The following is a 14,818-nucleotide window of genomic DNA, read 5'->3' as shown; positions in this document are numbered from 1 at the left end:
TACCTAGAGTTGGTGGAATGACTGTTAATGGAGAGGAGGTTCCTTTTTGGAGTGATAAAAATGTTCTAAAGGTAGATTTGGTGATGATGGCACAACTCTGTCAATAAGCTAAAACTCATTGAATTGTACGTTTTATTTATTTATTTTTGAGATGGAGTCTTGCTCTGATGCCCAGGCTGAAGTGCAGTGGCACAATCTTGGCTTGTAACTTCTGCCTCCCAGGTTCAAGCGATTCTACTGCCTCAGCCTCCTGAGTAACTGAGATTACAGGCGTGTGCCACTACGCCCGGCTAATTTTTACATTTCTTAGTAGAGACAGAGTTTCACCATGTTGGCCAGGTTGGTCTTGAACTCCAGACCTCAAGTGATCCACCTGCCTTGGCCTCCCAAAGTGCTGGGATTACATGCGTGAGCCACTATACCCGGCCTGAATTGTACATTTTACTTGTATGGTATTTAAATTTTAGATTATGTTAATTATTCCTCAATAAAGCTGTAATTTTAAAAAGCAGGCTGGGCGCAGTGGCTGGTGCCTGTCATCCCAGCACTTTGGGAAGCTGAGGCAGGAGGATCACTTGAGCCCAGGAGTTTCAGACTAGTCTAGGCAACATATCAAGACACCGTCTCTATTAAAAATACAAATTAAAAAAAATTAGCCAGGCGTGGTAGTGTGCACCTGTAGTCCCAGCTACTTGGGAGCCTGGGGTGGGAGGATCCCTCGAGCCCGGGAAGTCGAGGCTTAAGTGAGCCGTGATTGCGCTACGGCACTCCAGACTGGGCGACACAGCAACACCCTGTCTCATAAAAGGAAGAAAGAAAGAAAAGAAAAAGAAAGGAAGAAAGACAAAAAAAAAGCAGATTGGAACTCTGCAATGAACAAGAAGTAGGACGCACGCAGCGCTTCCACCTGAGTGTAGACTGCGGATCCGCGTCAATCTAACTACCTAAATCACAGGCTAAGAAATGGTCTTTCAGTGGTCAGTCCCTGTAAGATCTGTGGCTCGCACCTTCTTATCTTAGGGGCTGTGGAAGAAGGACATGAGTCTGTTGATTTAAGCTCTGAATCTTTTCCCTTGTGATACCCATCCTTACAAAACTTTGCTCCAACCACAAACGAGGACCTTCTGTACCACAGAAGGTGTGTAACCACAATGAAGCTAAGAAGAAATGGAGAGTACCCCAGCACATAGTCCATAAGCTTCCTGAAGTGGGGGGCCTCAGGCATCGCTGCCTCCCCAAAGAGGGTCAGTCCCAGAACAGTATGCTCCAGAAATAAGACTGGAAAAAGGGAAAGAGGAGAGCCTCAAGTCCAGGAGACCAGCGGCTTTCTGAACACGCACCTGCCAACCCACTTTGGACAGGTCATGATGGAGAGTGTGGCAGGAAAAGAAACGGTCACTATCTACCCAACACATGAAAAACTGTTTCTCATGTCTCACGTCCCCACTCGGTCCCACCCATGTTTTCTGAGTCCCTCGGTGTCAGAAACACTGCTAAGAAATTTAAGAAATTCTGTTAATGAGTTTAAGAAATGTTTTTAATGATTAAAACTCAGTGACTTGTGAAGAACCATGTAACTTACAAATGCAAGGAACTCTGAAAGTGTGCAGTACCACCGGGTCAGAAAAGAAAACCAAGAGACCCGAAATATGCTTTAATTAAATTTTCTTTAAAAATGTCACTGGAAAGAACATCTTGGGAAGACAGCTTGGCTGACCGCCGTGTGAAGGGCAAGCCACTCTGGCCGAGAGGAAGTCCCACACCTAGGCTCTCCCCAAACCGGCCCTGGCCGGGGCATCCCCCTAAGCTTCAGGTCCCTCCTCGGAAATGGGACCCTCTCTGGGCCGCCTCCCAGCGGTGGTAGCGGGAGCAAACGACACCAGGTAGCTGGCGCCGCGCACAGAGTGGACGCGGGAAAGCCGGTGGCTCCCGCCGTGGGCCCTACTGTGCGCGAGCGGCGGCCGAGCCGGGGCCGCTCCCTCCCTGCCGCGCGCAGCCGCCGCCGCCCCTGCTCCCACCCCCACGCCCAGCCGGCGCCCGCGCCCGCCCCCGCGCCGGGCCCGGCACGGCCGGCCGGGCTCTGCCGCGGGCAGGCGGGGCCCACCGCACTCGGAGCCCGAGCCCGAGCCCGAGCCGCAGCCGCCGCCTGGGGCGCTCGGGTCGGCCTCGGGGACACGGACAGGGGCGCCACGCTGCCGCGGCCGCAGGTCAGAGTCCGGGTGCCCGCGGCGCTCGGGACCCGGCTGCTGGCGGGGCGGGGAGCGGTCAGGGAGGGGGCGCGCGGAGGGCCAGGGCCGAGGGTCTGGGGCCCGGGTCAGAGGGAACGGGAACTGACCGGGTCCCAGAAGGATGAGAGCTGGGGAGAAGGGGGTCTTGGCTGAGGGATCCGGGACTGAGGCAGGGTCATGGTCCAGGAGGACCCGGACTGACGGGTCGCGGGCGGGCGGGTCACGGGTGACCGGGTGAAGGGGTCCTGGGCTGAGGGCACCCGGGCTGTGGGTCGCGTCTACCAGAGCGCGCACTAGGGGCAGAGGGCGCGGGCAGCGCGAGAGGCGCGGGGATAGAGAGCCGCGGCCGGTGTCGATTCGAGTGGACGCGAGCCGGTGAGTCCCGGCTTCCAGGACAGCCCGCCTCGGGAGAGCGCCGGGTGGGCGCGGAGCCGGAGACACGGGGACCTCCGCGTTCCCGGCGGAGGTGCGCAGGCGGCGGGGGCCGCTCCGGGCGAACTTTGGAGCAGGGTGTTTGGACCCGGGGAAGCGAAGATCCTCGTGCGTGCGTCCGTCTTGAGGCCGCGCTGCACCCCTGCTGAGGAAGAGGGGACGTCCCGTTCGCTCTCCAGAGCCCAGGGGTGACCGCCGCGTGGGGACCGCGGGACCGTTCAGTGAGGGCAGCGCTTGGGGCTGGCCAGGCCCCATGCCCGGACGCGTTGTTCTGACCCTACGCTCGGCGGAGGGGCTGAGGATGGGGACTGGGTTCCTCCGTGCCTCGGCGGATGGAGCGCGCAGCCTGGACCCCCAGCCGCACAGCGTGGGGCTGGAAAGGCGAATTCGCTGCGTTGTGGGCTCCTGCACGTGCCAGGCGCTGACCACTGCTCTTGGGAGCCTAACTGAGAGGGGTAGAGGCAGCAGAAGTTAACAGAAATCTCAGGTCCCTCGTTGTTGGTAGAAGGTGGGTGTGTAGTCGTGGTACTTTGCGCCTCAGTGTTTAGGGAGGAGCCTAAGGTAAGGAGTCAGAAACGGGGAGTAACCGAGCTGCGGCTTTTATATAAGGTCAGTGGTAGGTAAGGAAGGGGCTTTTACCTCTGCTGGTGACAAGAAGGCTGCATTTCTGCATTCTGCTTAATTCCCTTTCCTTAGGTGAGTTGGCTCACTCTCATTGCATTTTGTTGGAATGTGTTGGTGATAGGTCCGAAATTTGCAGTTATAGTATCCTTATATCATTATTATTATTATTATTATTATTATTATTATTATTATTATTATTTTAAAGTGTTCTTGTTTTATAAGAATCCAATTCACTTGGCTCTTAGGCTAACGGTTGTAAAAATAGTGTCATTGTTATAAAAGATATCAGGTAAAAAATAGTCGTCTGTCATCAAGAAACTAGAGTTTTTCTTCTTTTCCTTGCAAGATTAGGGACAAAATGTAAAGTTTATTTGTGTACATTATCATTTGGATATAAAACCAGACAAAATGATAAACTGAGTTTTATAATACCTATTCCTGGAAAAAACTCTGATTTTGAAGTACATTATTTTAGTCCCAAGTGTTTCTGTCATTCGTGACACAAATGGTTCACTGGAGTTATTTAAAGAGAACAATCAATAAATCACTCTTTAAAAGGACCTGGGCAAATCTTCGACAGGTTTCGGATATTTTATGGCAGTCTTTCTGTCTGTAGCTGAGTGATTGATTGCTGACTGAGAACAGAACCAACTGATGGTGCTAGGTGATTTAGAAAACCTTTCTGGTTTAGGGACTGGCAGAGACATTCACTGTGGCTTTTCTCTTAAAGAAATACCTTCCACTCTTAGGGAAGTTTGACAGAAAACACTCATAGATGCTACCAGTTAGTATTTGGAGTAATATATCAAAACATTCTGTTCAAGTTTTAAAGTAATTTTTCTGTAGTATATTTTCAGTCAGATTCACTTTGGAATCAAATACAGTACCATAATATTCACTTTAATATACGAAACTTTAAAGGTAATGTCTCAGCCAAAAAGTGAAGTGTGTTACAAAACTATCCATTTTTGTCTTCTGTGTACTTCACATAATTTTTCTCCCTGATTTAAATTATATGATATTTGATAGTTAACTTGCTAATAATTGTGTCTTAAATTAAAAGATCTTTGAATCAACTGGTGGCCATCTCAATCTTTTAAAACTCACTTAAAGGAAAAAAGAAACACTAATGATGGTTTTTTAAAAAAATCAAAAACTTTATTGATATTTACAAGTTTGTTTCCAGTTTTTAAACAATAACTGCTGTAAAACCATGGCATCAGTGAGGTATAAAGTTTTGTAGAATCCCAGGCTTTTTAGATGTTGTTTTCTCATTCTTTTACATTAAAAAGAATATAATTTCTTTTTAAAATTAAAACGAAAATGTCCACCGGCATCATATTTTTTATTGAACTTAGGTGCTTTGAAAATATTTTTGCGATTGCTATTTTTAATTATAAAATATAATATTTTCTTTGAAGCACTAGTTTCCTAAATGTTCATTTTTCGTATGTTTCAGGACTAGTTTTTAAAAAATTCTAGATTATGCTTTAAAAAATTGCAATATTTCTAAATTCCTATGACATTTAAAATGTATACAAGAGAAAAAGTGTGACGTGAGGAATATGAATTAGAAATGGATTACTAATGGTCACAGCGAATTGTTTTTAATCAATGTTATATAAATATAAACAAATACTTATTTTCTTTCTTCTGAAATTGTCTGACAATAAGGATGTTTGCCACTAACCTTAATTATCAAGATAATTATGTGCATGAAAGCTGTGTAAAAGGCACAACCGTGGAACATATACAAGTGTTAATAATACATTTCATTTAGTTTTCAGATTGTAAAATCGTTATTAATAACGAGGCTTTCATGAAGTAGGGAAATATGTTAAAATGATATTTTCTGAACGTTTCACACATTCTGGCCCACACTTTCACTTCTTTCTTAGCATCTATATATTCCCAATGCATAGGACAGAGTTGGTCATTCTAATTGTGGGTGTCTTTCTGCTGGATTCATTGTCACTTGGACTTGGAAATATAATATGTCATTAGGTGTGGCAAATGTACTGGAAGAAGTTTTTGGTCTCATAGGATTCCACTAAATAAATATTAGCTGTAGAGGATTTTTAAAAACTCACTAATAGAGAAAACTTGGTGAAGTCACTAGTCTGTAAACGTAAACATATGTGCCCCCCACAACTGAATTTCTAACTTGCTTATTTTTCCTGGTAGATCCCCACTTTGCTTACTCTCTCTCTTAACATCCAAAAGCAACAAAAAGCGCAGTGATTTTAATTGCTTACAAAGGTCCTTTGAAATGGATCTAAATTGACTCCACAAAAGAATAGTAAGAGTTGTGAACAACCATCTTGCAAGTGTAGATATCTCTAGTGTATCAACTTCAGTTAGTTTCATAGTGTTGTAGATCGAAAATTTAGATTTAAGATTATTTGAAATCTTCTTGGAAGTTCTTACCGTTTGCATTTTCTCACAATACACAGGTAGATTAGGAGGAGTTATATAGTATATGTTTTAAAGCTGTTATTAATGCACTTAAAGTAGGTTCTTCAGAGGAAATCTATTCAAATACAATAGGCCATGTTTTTGGGAAAACTTTTGTAAGTGTTTAGATAATATCTGTCACCAATAATAGTATATGCTTAAATTATTTTGTAAAAACAGACTTACATATTTTAAATATTTCTCTTCAATAATAAGTACACATCAATATTTTAATACCGAGAATTTAATTCAGAGTATGACTGTTTACATTTTCAGCTGTTTCAATTATTATAGCTTAGGCAAGTCCTTTATCCTTTCTAACTCAATTTCGTCATCTTTGAAACAGGGAAAGTGTTGCAGTTATTATTGCTTGCTTTTTTGCTATGATTTTAAGGCTTTATGAGCAAATCCATGTATCTTAAATGATATGACCATGACCCTGAATTGAATTGAGCTGATATTCTGAAGAGAACCTTCATGAATATCTATGTCATAGCTAACTCTTTTACCAATGTTAATAGTTTACTCTAGTTCAAACCTCAATAACTTTGAGATTATTAAGATGGAAGATCATGCTTCTCATGTGGTGATCAATTTATAAACCATTTCTGGGAATATTTTATTATCATTCAATTTAAAATTGTACTTTCCATTCCCTGATGACTTTGGACAAAAATCAGCATAGTAATTATTTTTATTCAAGCTTTGCGAGTCCTGTGTAGACCCTCTTATGTTAACATTGTACATCCGATGCATCTAGAAGGCACAGATTGTGTGCTTTTATTTGATAAAGTTCTAGTCTTTGCATATTTTTATGGCACACTATGTGAATTCTTAACGTATATTCCCCAGGGACAAGTTCATTTTGTAATGAGGCCTAGGATTCATCAAATCAGAAGACAGTTTAGTGTCAAAACTTAAAAGACTAAATAGTGACTTGTGCTTGTCATTAAAAATGGGCCTCTTTCAACAAGCACTCACCAGAAAATCGTGTTTTAGTGGCTTGAAAGGTTCAGATGTCTCCTAATAACCCACCTATTTGCTAGTAGGGAGTAAGTGGCCAAACTTATAATTAGTTGTGCACCATCCAAATAATAAATTTTAAATTATTCATGTGAATTTTTGATATATATTGTTGTGAAGTGCCTCCTACTTAAGTAAGTAAGGGACTTAGACTGAATATGCCAAACAGGAGGACTCTGCAAGCAGTGTCTCGGTGATGGGAAGATACTGGGGACAGCACACAGGGTGATGCAGTGAAGAGGCTTGTGTGCATGGGACCAGGGACTGAGGATTGTTGGAGAGGACTTCTCCTACCCTCTCTGGACCCCGAACTGCACAGTGAACTGTCAAGCCGCTCTGCCTGCTGCAGTGTGAAGCTACAAAGCCCAAGTAGGGACTTCACTAAAAGGATGCAGAGGCGAAGGCAAAGAAAGGCTCAAACTGGTGCGTGTAGGTGGGCCGAGTGTCCCTGTCAGGAAGTGGGGAGCCGTGTTATCTTCCACTGCCTTAATCCTACAGTGTAGGCTTTCTCAGAGTCATTGCCATACCTCCAGCTGTTGCAGTGGCCAGGCTATTCTCAACTTGAAAATGTTTTGTGGGACAGTGCCATGAATTTTTTTTCCTACTACGATTTTTTAGATATAAAGGAATTGAATCCATTAAGAGGAGATTTTAAACCTTCCAGTCGGGATTTAAATTAGATCGTGTAAGTTCAGTTCAGTTGGATTCAATATCTGTTTAGGAAGCATTTTTATTCCACTTCATTGATTTTAGAAAATAAATTCATTGCTTGGTTTTAACTATGTCACTATTTAAAAAAAAAAACACCGCTTCAATTTGTGGACTCATCTGAGAGGATTATAATGCGTGGATAAGACATATTGAGACAGATTATCTGACCTTCTGAGAAGAGTTCAGATTAGCGTAAACGTGGGGTGAGAAGTCCTTCACAGTTTGCCACAGATAAGGAGAAGGTAGATATGAGGGAGGTAGAGAAATAGGGAAATACCCTGAGTGGGAATGTACCAGATCTGTGTATGCTCAACTCCCACGATCAGCAGGTTGCATGATTACTGTGTATAGTCTTAAAGTATAAGGTTGATTTCTAAGAATTTACCCTGCTTTTTGGTGACATCATAGGACATCTCAGTTTGCCACTTAGCACTATTATTCTCTCTGGCTCTATACTAAAGGAGATAATTTGGGAAAGGGAATGGAAAGAGGTTACTTTTTCATCCTATATGTTTAAGGGATAAGTCTTCCTTTATATCGAGGGCAGTGGAGAAACTTAACTGTCAAACTGTTCGAGTGCAATGATGAAGTTCTGAAAGGAACTTCCTAACCTTGACCGCACCCCTCTGGCTGTCATTCACCCCTTAAAATGCCTTTGAATTTGAATGTCTTTGAATTCAAGTTTAAAATGTCTTTGAATTTGAAAGTTTTGGGTCTACTTTTAAAATGCCAAAGTTCCTAGTGGGGTTAGTTCACTAAACCACTATCAGCAAAAATGTGAAAGGCTAGTTGCTTGTTTCCTTGCTACCTGAAAACGAGGCCTTTACGGAATAGAAAACAGATTTGGAGTTTGAAAGAGGGGGTTAGGAGAAGGAAAAATAAAGTTAATGCATGTCCCAGTTTCCTCATAAGCCAGACGCGGTGAAACAAAATAGGAAAATAATCATTTGGAATAGCAGTGATAGGAAAAGATATATTTACCCATCATTTTTTTTCCTCTGAGTCAAGACAAGTCACAGATCTTCCTTGAACCATTTTTGACCTCAAAACGGTTATTCTGAAACATCAATTAACCTAAGAAATGTTATCACAGTTCAAGTTATGAGCTAGTATTATCTTAATGTAATTAAATATCTGAATATTATCACTTCGTTATATCTTGTATTTCCTCTGTGATGTTAGACAAATTATGTGGTATCTTCATGAGTCAACTCTTCCAGGCTTTAAAAGTAGCTTCCTAATAGATTGAAATGAGAGAAACTTTTCAATCACTTCAGAAAATAATGTGCCAAAGTGGTATAAATAATGCTTAATCCTTTGGCAGATCCACATATCATAAAATATCATACATGCGGCCAGTCGCAGTGGCTCACGCCTGTAATCCCAGCACTATGGGAGGCGGAGGCAGGTGGATCACCTGAGGTCAGGAGTTTGAGACCAACCTAACCAACATGGAGAAACCCCGCCTCTACTAAAAATACAAATTAGCTGTGCACATGTCTTTAATCCCAGCTACTTAGGAGGCTGAGGCAGGAGAATCGCTTGAACCCAGGAGGCGGAGGTTGCAGTGCACGGAGATCACGCCATTGCACTCCAGCCTGGGCAACAAGAGTGAAACTCTGTCTCAAAAAAATAATAATTATATATAGTTAATTTTATTTTTGCTGAAAATAGCATGGCAAGCCAGTGCATCTCTGTTAGAAACAGAAACTTAGTAGCCACCTCAAAAGCAAGGTCATAATTCTGTGAATCAGCTAATAGGTGGTATTTAGCAGTTAGGTATGGGCTACCCTAGTGCCTCATGACTAATCACATTGCTTACTCATCATGCATTTTTTACAAACTCTTGCTAAAGTCTGTGAATCTAAAACAGAGAATCCCAAAGTGTTCCTCACTAAATGTTATTCTTTTCCATCAGTTGTTAATTACCTATGTAAACAAGCTTTTGACTGCATCTAGAAAAGCACCTATATAAATTCTTTCTTCTGTTTTATATGGTGGATAAAGTTTATAAAGGAGAACAAACATAAGAATGATGTCAATATAAATGAAGTAGAAACTTCAAAAATCATTTGCATATGTCAAATATAATCCAGAAGAGTGAAGAAAATACCCAGGCATTTGGCAATGTAGGATTACTACATGTTTTCCTAAAGAATTTGGAACTGATGAGAAGCATCCTGATTTTATTTAAAACCAATATAATGTACTTTTACACTTTGTTTTCAAGAAGGTTCAAAAAACATTTTTTTTTTTTTTTTTGAGATGGAGTTTCGCTCTTCTTGCCCAGGCTGGAGTGCAGTGGCGCCATCTTGACTCACTGCAACCTCCGCCTCCCAGGTTCAAGTGATTCTCCTGCCTCAGTCTCCCGAGTAGCTGGGATTACAGGTGCCCACCACCACGCCTGGCTAATTTTTTGTATTTTTATTAGAGACGGGGTTTCACCATGTTGGCCAGGGTGGTCTCGAACTCCTGACCTTAGGGGAACCACCTGCCTTGGCCTGCCAAAGTGCTGGGATTACAGGCGTGAACCACTGTGCCAGGCGAAGAAGGCTAAAATTGGGTGACTTTTAGGACTAGAGCAGTTCGATGTCTGCAAAAATCTGGATACCAGTTTCTTGAAGGCAGGTACTGACTGGATTCTATTCCAGTGTATAGCACAATGCTTAGTAGGCACTTAAATGTTTTAAAAAGAAGAAAGAGCTGGTCGTGGTGGCGCATACCTGTAATCCCAGCATTTTGGGAGGCTGAGGCAGGCAGATCACTTGAGGCCAGGAGTTTGAGACCAACCTGGCCAACATGGCAGAACCCCGTCTCTACTATAAATACAAAAATTAGCTGGGCATGGTGGCACACACCTGTAATCCCAGCTACTCGGGTGACTGAGACAGGAGAATCGCTTGAATCCGGTAGGTGGAGGTTGCAGTGAGTTGAGAAGATTGTGCCACTGCACTCTAGCCTGGATGACAGAGCAAGACTTTGTCTCAAAAAAATAAATAAATAAAAATAAAAGAATAAAGAAGACAGTGGTTCTTCAAATGTGGTCCTGGTATCGTGAGCATCCTCTGGCAGCTTGTTAGAAATGCAGTTTCTTGGACCCCATCCCAGACCTGGGGTGGGCCTAGCAATCTGTGTTTTAGGGACTCTGCTTTATATGCTGTTTGGGAACTCTTGGTCCAAGATGATTCTTGCACCCCACCTGATAGTGTGGGGCCCATTTGTTAGTGTGCTTTGGATGATTTCTAGTAGGCCTTACCCTTGCTTATGGTTAAGTCCTTTGCCCTATCTCTCTCCATTCATAGGATCTCTTGGAACCATCCTATAAAACTACCCCCACTGGCTTATCATTTATTACTTAGAAAAGCTCAGTGGTGTTGTCAGTAAGCTTTTGTCAAGAGGCGAGCCGGCTCACTAATTAGACCTTGCAACACTGGTTCTTTTTAGCTTAGCATGGCTGCTTAGGAATCCCGAGTCTCCGCGTCAAAGACTACAGCTTCAAAGACTGGATTTTATAAAATCACAGAGGGTGATCGGCCCTAGAGGACTGGTTCATGTTAAACAGATTTACAAGATATGGATTTGTAAACCTCAATTACAGTTTAATAATAGTAGAAAATATTCCCTTCCTAGTGATTGTTGATAATAGTTTTTTTATTTTAAAATTCTATAATTTCAAGGATTAAAGAGATTTATACTCACATATATCTGATGTCACTAAGATTTAGTTCAGGCCACTTAGAAAGCATTGGGCAATGTTTTGTAACTTTTGGAACTTTTCCCAAAGGGCTGGAGGATATAGGAAAAGCCATATACACAAAGAGTTTAATAAAAGCATTGTTGTAAGAACCCATATTTGGAAGTAACTTAAATATCCAACAGTAGGGAAATAGTTAAGTAAATTATGGTATAATCAATAGGTAAAATATTATACAATTATAATGACAATTTAGAAACTACTCGCAACTCTGAAAAATATTTAAAAAGTAGAAAAAAAAAAGTATGTGAACAATTAATTGGAACTTTACAAAAATGTATGTATATGAAAAAGTCTAGAAGAGAATATACAAAAGTGATAATAGTTATATTAAAGTAGTGAGATATGGAGGGCTTTCTGTTTGTTTTTATATTTTTCTATCTTTCCCAAAGTTTATTCAGTAATATAAATTACTTGTATAATTAAAAGCATACATTTATAGATTTTTTTTCTTTTTGGTGTGTCTGTGCTTCTGATCAATAAAGATCAAGGCAATACATGATTTTTTCCTATTATATCCAAAATTTATTTTATATTAAATTTTATTTCACATATTGGACTTCCCTGTAATTTTACTTGCCTAGTCTCCATTTGGCATGGGGAAATAAACCCATCTCTTTTATGGCTTCTTAATGTTCTCAGCCATACGTAAGGTTTAATTTTGTTGATTTGTTTGGGTCCATGATCTACTTGATCTTTAACATATGCTGGCAAATAGAGCTTTTAGAAAATAGTTTCCAGAGTTACTTTCTTTTAAAGCCCTTCTCTCTTGATTTTTTTTTCTAATTTTTTTCTATTATGTTCCTTTTTTTTCTAAAATTGAATGACCTCATGATAGAGTTACCCGGTTTTCCAGCTCCTGACAGAATGTTGCAGTTATTATAAATAGCAGCTGATGCAGATGCACGCAAAGGTAAACTGTTACAAATGGTCATTATGAACCCTTGATATAATTTGTGATAATAATTTTAAAAATAAAAAGAAATGTAAAATTGCAAGCAAGTAGAGGTTTCCCAAAATCGGTGTGAACATTGTGAAAGTTATGTATATGTATCGACACACACACACACACCCACACACACACACACACACACAGCAATAGCCTTTGAATGAATTTTTTTTTCATCTTTTCTGTTGCATTGTCCTAGAAATCCCAAAGGAGAAAGTTAAGTGGTTTTGCCTTTTACAGAGGTTACAGATTACATTTTTCTTGTCACTTTCGTTGGGACTTCTTTTGTGAAACTTGTGGCATGTCCTAGAATAATCTTTATCTTAAAGTTTTAAAAGCTTTTTAGAAATTTCATATCAGTGTTATAAATATTTATTCTGTATGCCTCCCTAGTTTGGGATGATTTCATCCTTAATGATAAGCCAAGACAAACTTCAGCTAACAACATTTAGTTTATAGATCTTAGAATGTGTTTATGGGTAAAATAAACTCGATGTGATGATACCTTAGAGAACAGATCTACTGAGACTGATGCTTTTTATTTTTGTATTTGATTGATTGATTGATTGATTGAGACAGGGTCTCACTCTGTCACCCAGGCTGGAGTGCAGTGGTGCCATCATGGATCACTGCAGGGTCAACTTCCTGGGCTCAAGTGATCCTCCCACCTCAGTCTCCCAAGTAGCTGGGACTACAGGTGTGAGCCACTACACCCAGCTAATTTTTATATTTTTTGTAGAAACAGGGGTTTGCCATATTGCCGGGCTGGTCTTGAACTCATAGGCCCAAGCAGTCCTCTGGCCTCTGCCTCCCAAAGTGCTGGGATTATAGGCATGAGCCATGCGCCCAGCCCAAAGCTTTTTTTAAATGTAGATTTATTCAACAAATGTCTATTGAGTCCCTACTTTGTGCCAAGAGCTGTTTCAGATAAGGAGGATAAAGCATGAACAGACAGACAAATTCTATTCCTCCTTGAGTTTACGATCATTGTTATCTAGATTTAACAAGAACATTTTCAGTGGGAATGACAGTGACTAAGAGGGGGTGAATGGGCCTGTGCCTTGTAACTAGATGGCATTGCTAGGCACCATGGATTCAGGTGGCTCCCTCTGAGTTTGGTATAGGGTATGGGGAAGAAAATTTGTGTCCTTGAATATTTTTTCCTAGCTCTCTTACTATCCTATTATCTTCGATTATATTGCATATATTATATATTGTATATTATGCATAATATATTTATAGTTTATTTCTGTCTCAGTAATGGAATTATTCCAAAGGAGGTGAGAATGAATCCTTTGCTAATAAGCTATTACTTTCCTTGAAAATCCAAATGACAAGAGGATTATTCACTTTGCAGAAGGATTATTTATGTTTTCACAGTAGATTTAAGTGGTTAATATCCAAGTGAATTTAATTTATAAATAAATTAATTAATTTTAAAAAATTATTTACCCCTAACAAAATGTAAAACAAAGTTCATGGAGAATGTCCCATTAACATCAAAAAAACTTTTTTTCTTGGGAGATAAAGTTGGCTACTTCCTCTTTAAAAGGCCATTATAAACTTTTACAAGCTTAGAATATATTATTTGAGTAAAAGGAGACTCAGATTCTATTTTAAACAACCAAATTATTTTGATCAAATTACTTATTATAACTGTTTTCAATTTCAGTATTCACAAATTGTTTACTATTTCAGTTCTGTTTTCAGGTTGACAGAAAATATCGTATTGATCACTTAGAAATAAATTCTGAACCACATGAATTTTTTGTGAAAAAATGATAAGAAAATCAATTTTGATGGACTTTATGTAAAATTAAGTAGAATTAATTCTTTCATATATACAGGGCCATGAAACGTTACAGTGTAACTCAATACAGAGGTAACCAAAACCTTCAAATTTTGCAAATTTCAACAGAGTTAATTTATTTGGTTCTACAAACATTTACCAAATGACCACTCATTAAACCTGCCCACCTATAATCATGACCTTATAAAATGGTGAGACATAGCAGTATCTGGCACTGGGTACACAAATTACCACAGCTCAATAAAAGCTGAGAAAATGACTAAGTGATTGAACACAGCACATTGCCGTGGTTGTGTCTTTAAGCCATTCATGTAATTCATACTATGTACTCGACTTAGCCTTCTGTGTGATCTTTGATCTTAACCAAGCACAATACAGCCACAATTAATTTCTTTTTATTGTGAACATTAAATTTTTAAATGTCAGGTTGACTTTCTTTGTCATATATCTTGTGTATGAAATATTTATCCTGGTCCCAGCTTTTTTTTTCATTCTCAAAGGAGGTGAAACCAGCTTTTGAATTCAGAAAATGCAAATATTAATATAAGCCTAAGTAAAACGTAATTAGAAATCAGATCTACTCTGAAATGGAATCTGATATATTCCATGTTCTGTGTTACACATATTTGCTGATTATTTGCTGTCATGTCTTATAATTTTCATGGGAAAAGTCCATGTACCAAGCAAAATTGTTAGTTTCTGGAGGATAGGAATGTGTATCGTAGTTCTTATTCTGTTTACCTTGCTGTGCACTGTATACCTTCCCTAATTCCCAGCCAGCAGCACAGGGAACTGGGTGCACTATATACACTTTATTAATACTTTCCAACTCT

The 14,818-nt window shown here is 40.3% G+C and overlaps 1 protein-coding gene across 2 annotated transcripts in view; it reads left to right on the top strand.

Annotated features, from left to right (window-relative positions):
- The first annotated feature begins 2,030 nt into the window (after nt 1-2,030).
- PPARG (peroxisome proliferator activated receptor gamma) overlaps nt 2,031-14,818 on the top strand; it is a 144,634-nt gene continuing 131,846 nt past the window's right edge. The window contains exon 1 of one of the 2 annotated variants that reach the window (XM_023218412.1): nt 2,031-2,207. The gene's annotated coding sequence lies outside the window, so the exon portion shown is untranslated. Of the gene's footprint in view, nt 2,208-3,055; nt 3,357-14,818 lie in introns of those variants that run through there. The other variant, XM_023218411.1, reaches the window with a different exon arrangement.

Source organism: Piliocolobus tephrosceles, chromosome 2 (assembly GCF_002776525.5).
Source record: "Piliocolobus tephrosceles isolate RC106 chromosome 2, ASM277652v3, whole genome shotgun sequence".
NCBI lineage: Eukaryota > Metazoa > Chordata > Mammalia > Primates > Cercopithecidae > Piliocolobus > Piliocolobus tephrosceles.
Note: the sequence above shows the minus strand (reverse complement) of the source record. Positions and strands in the feature narration are given on the sequence as shown.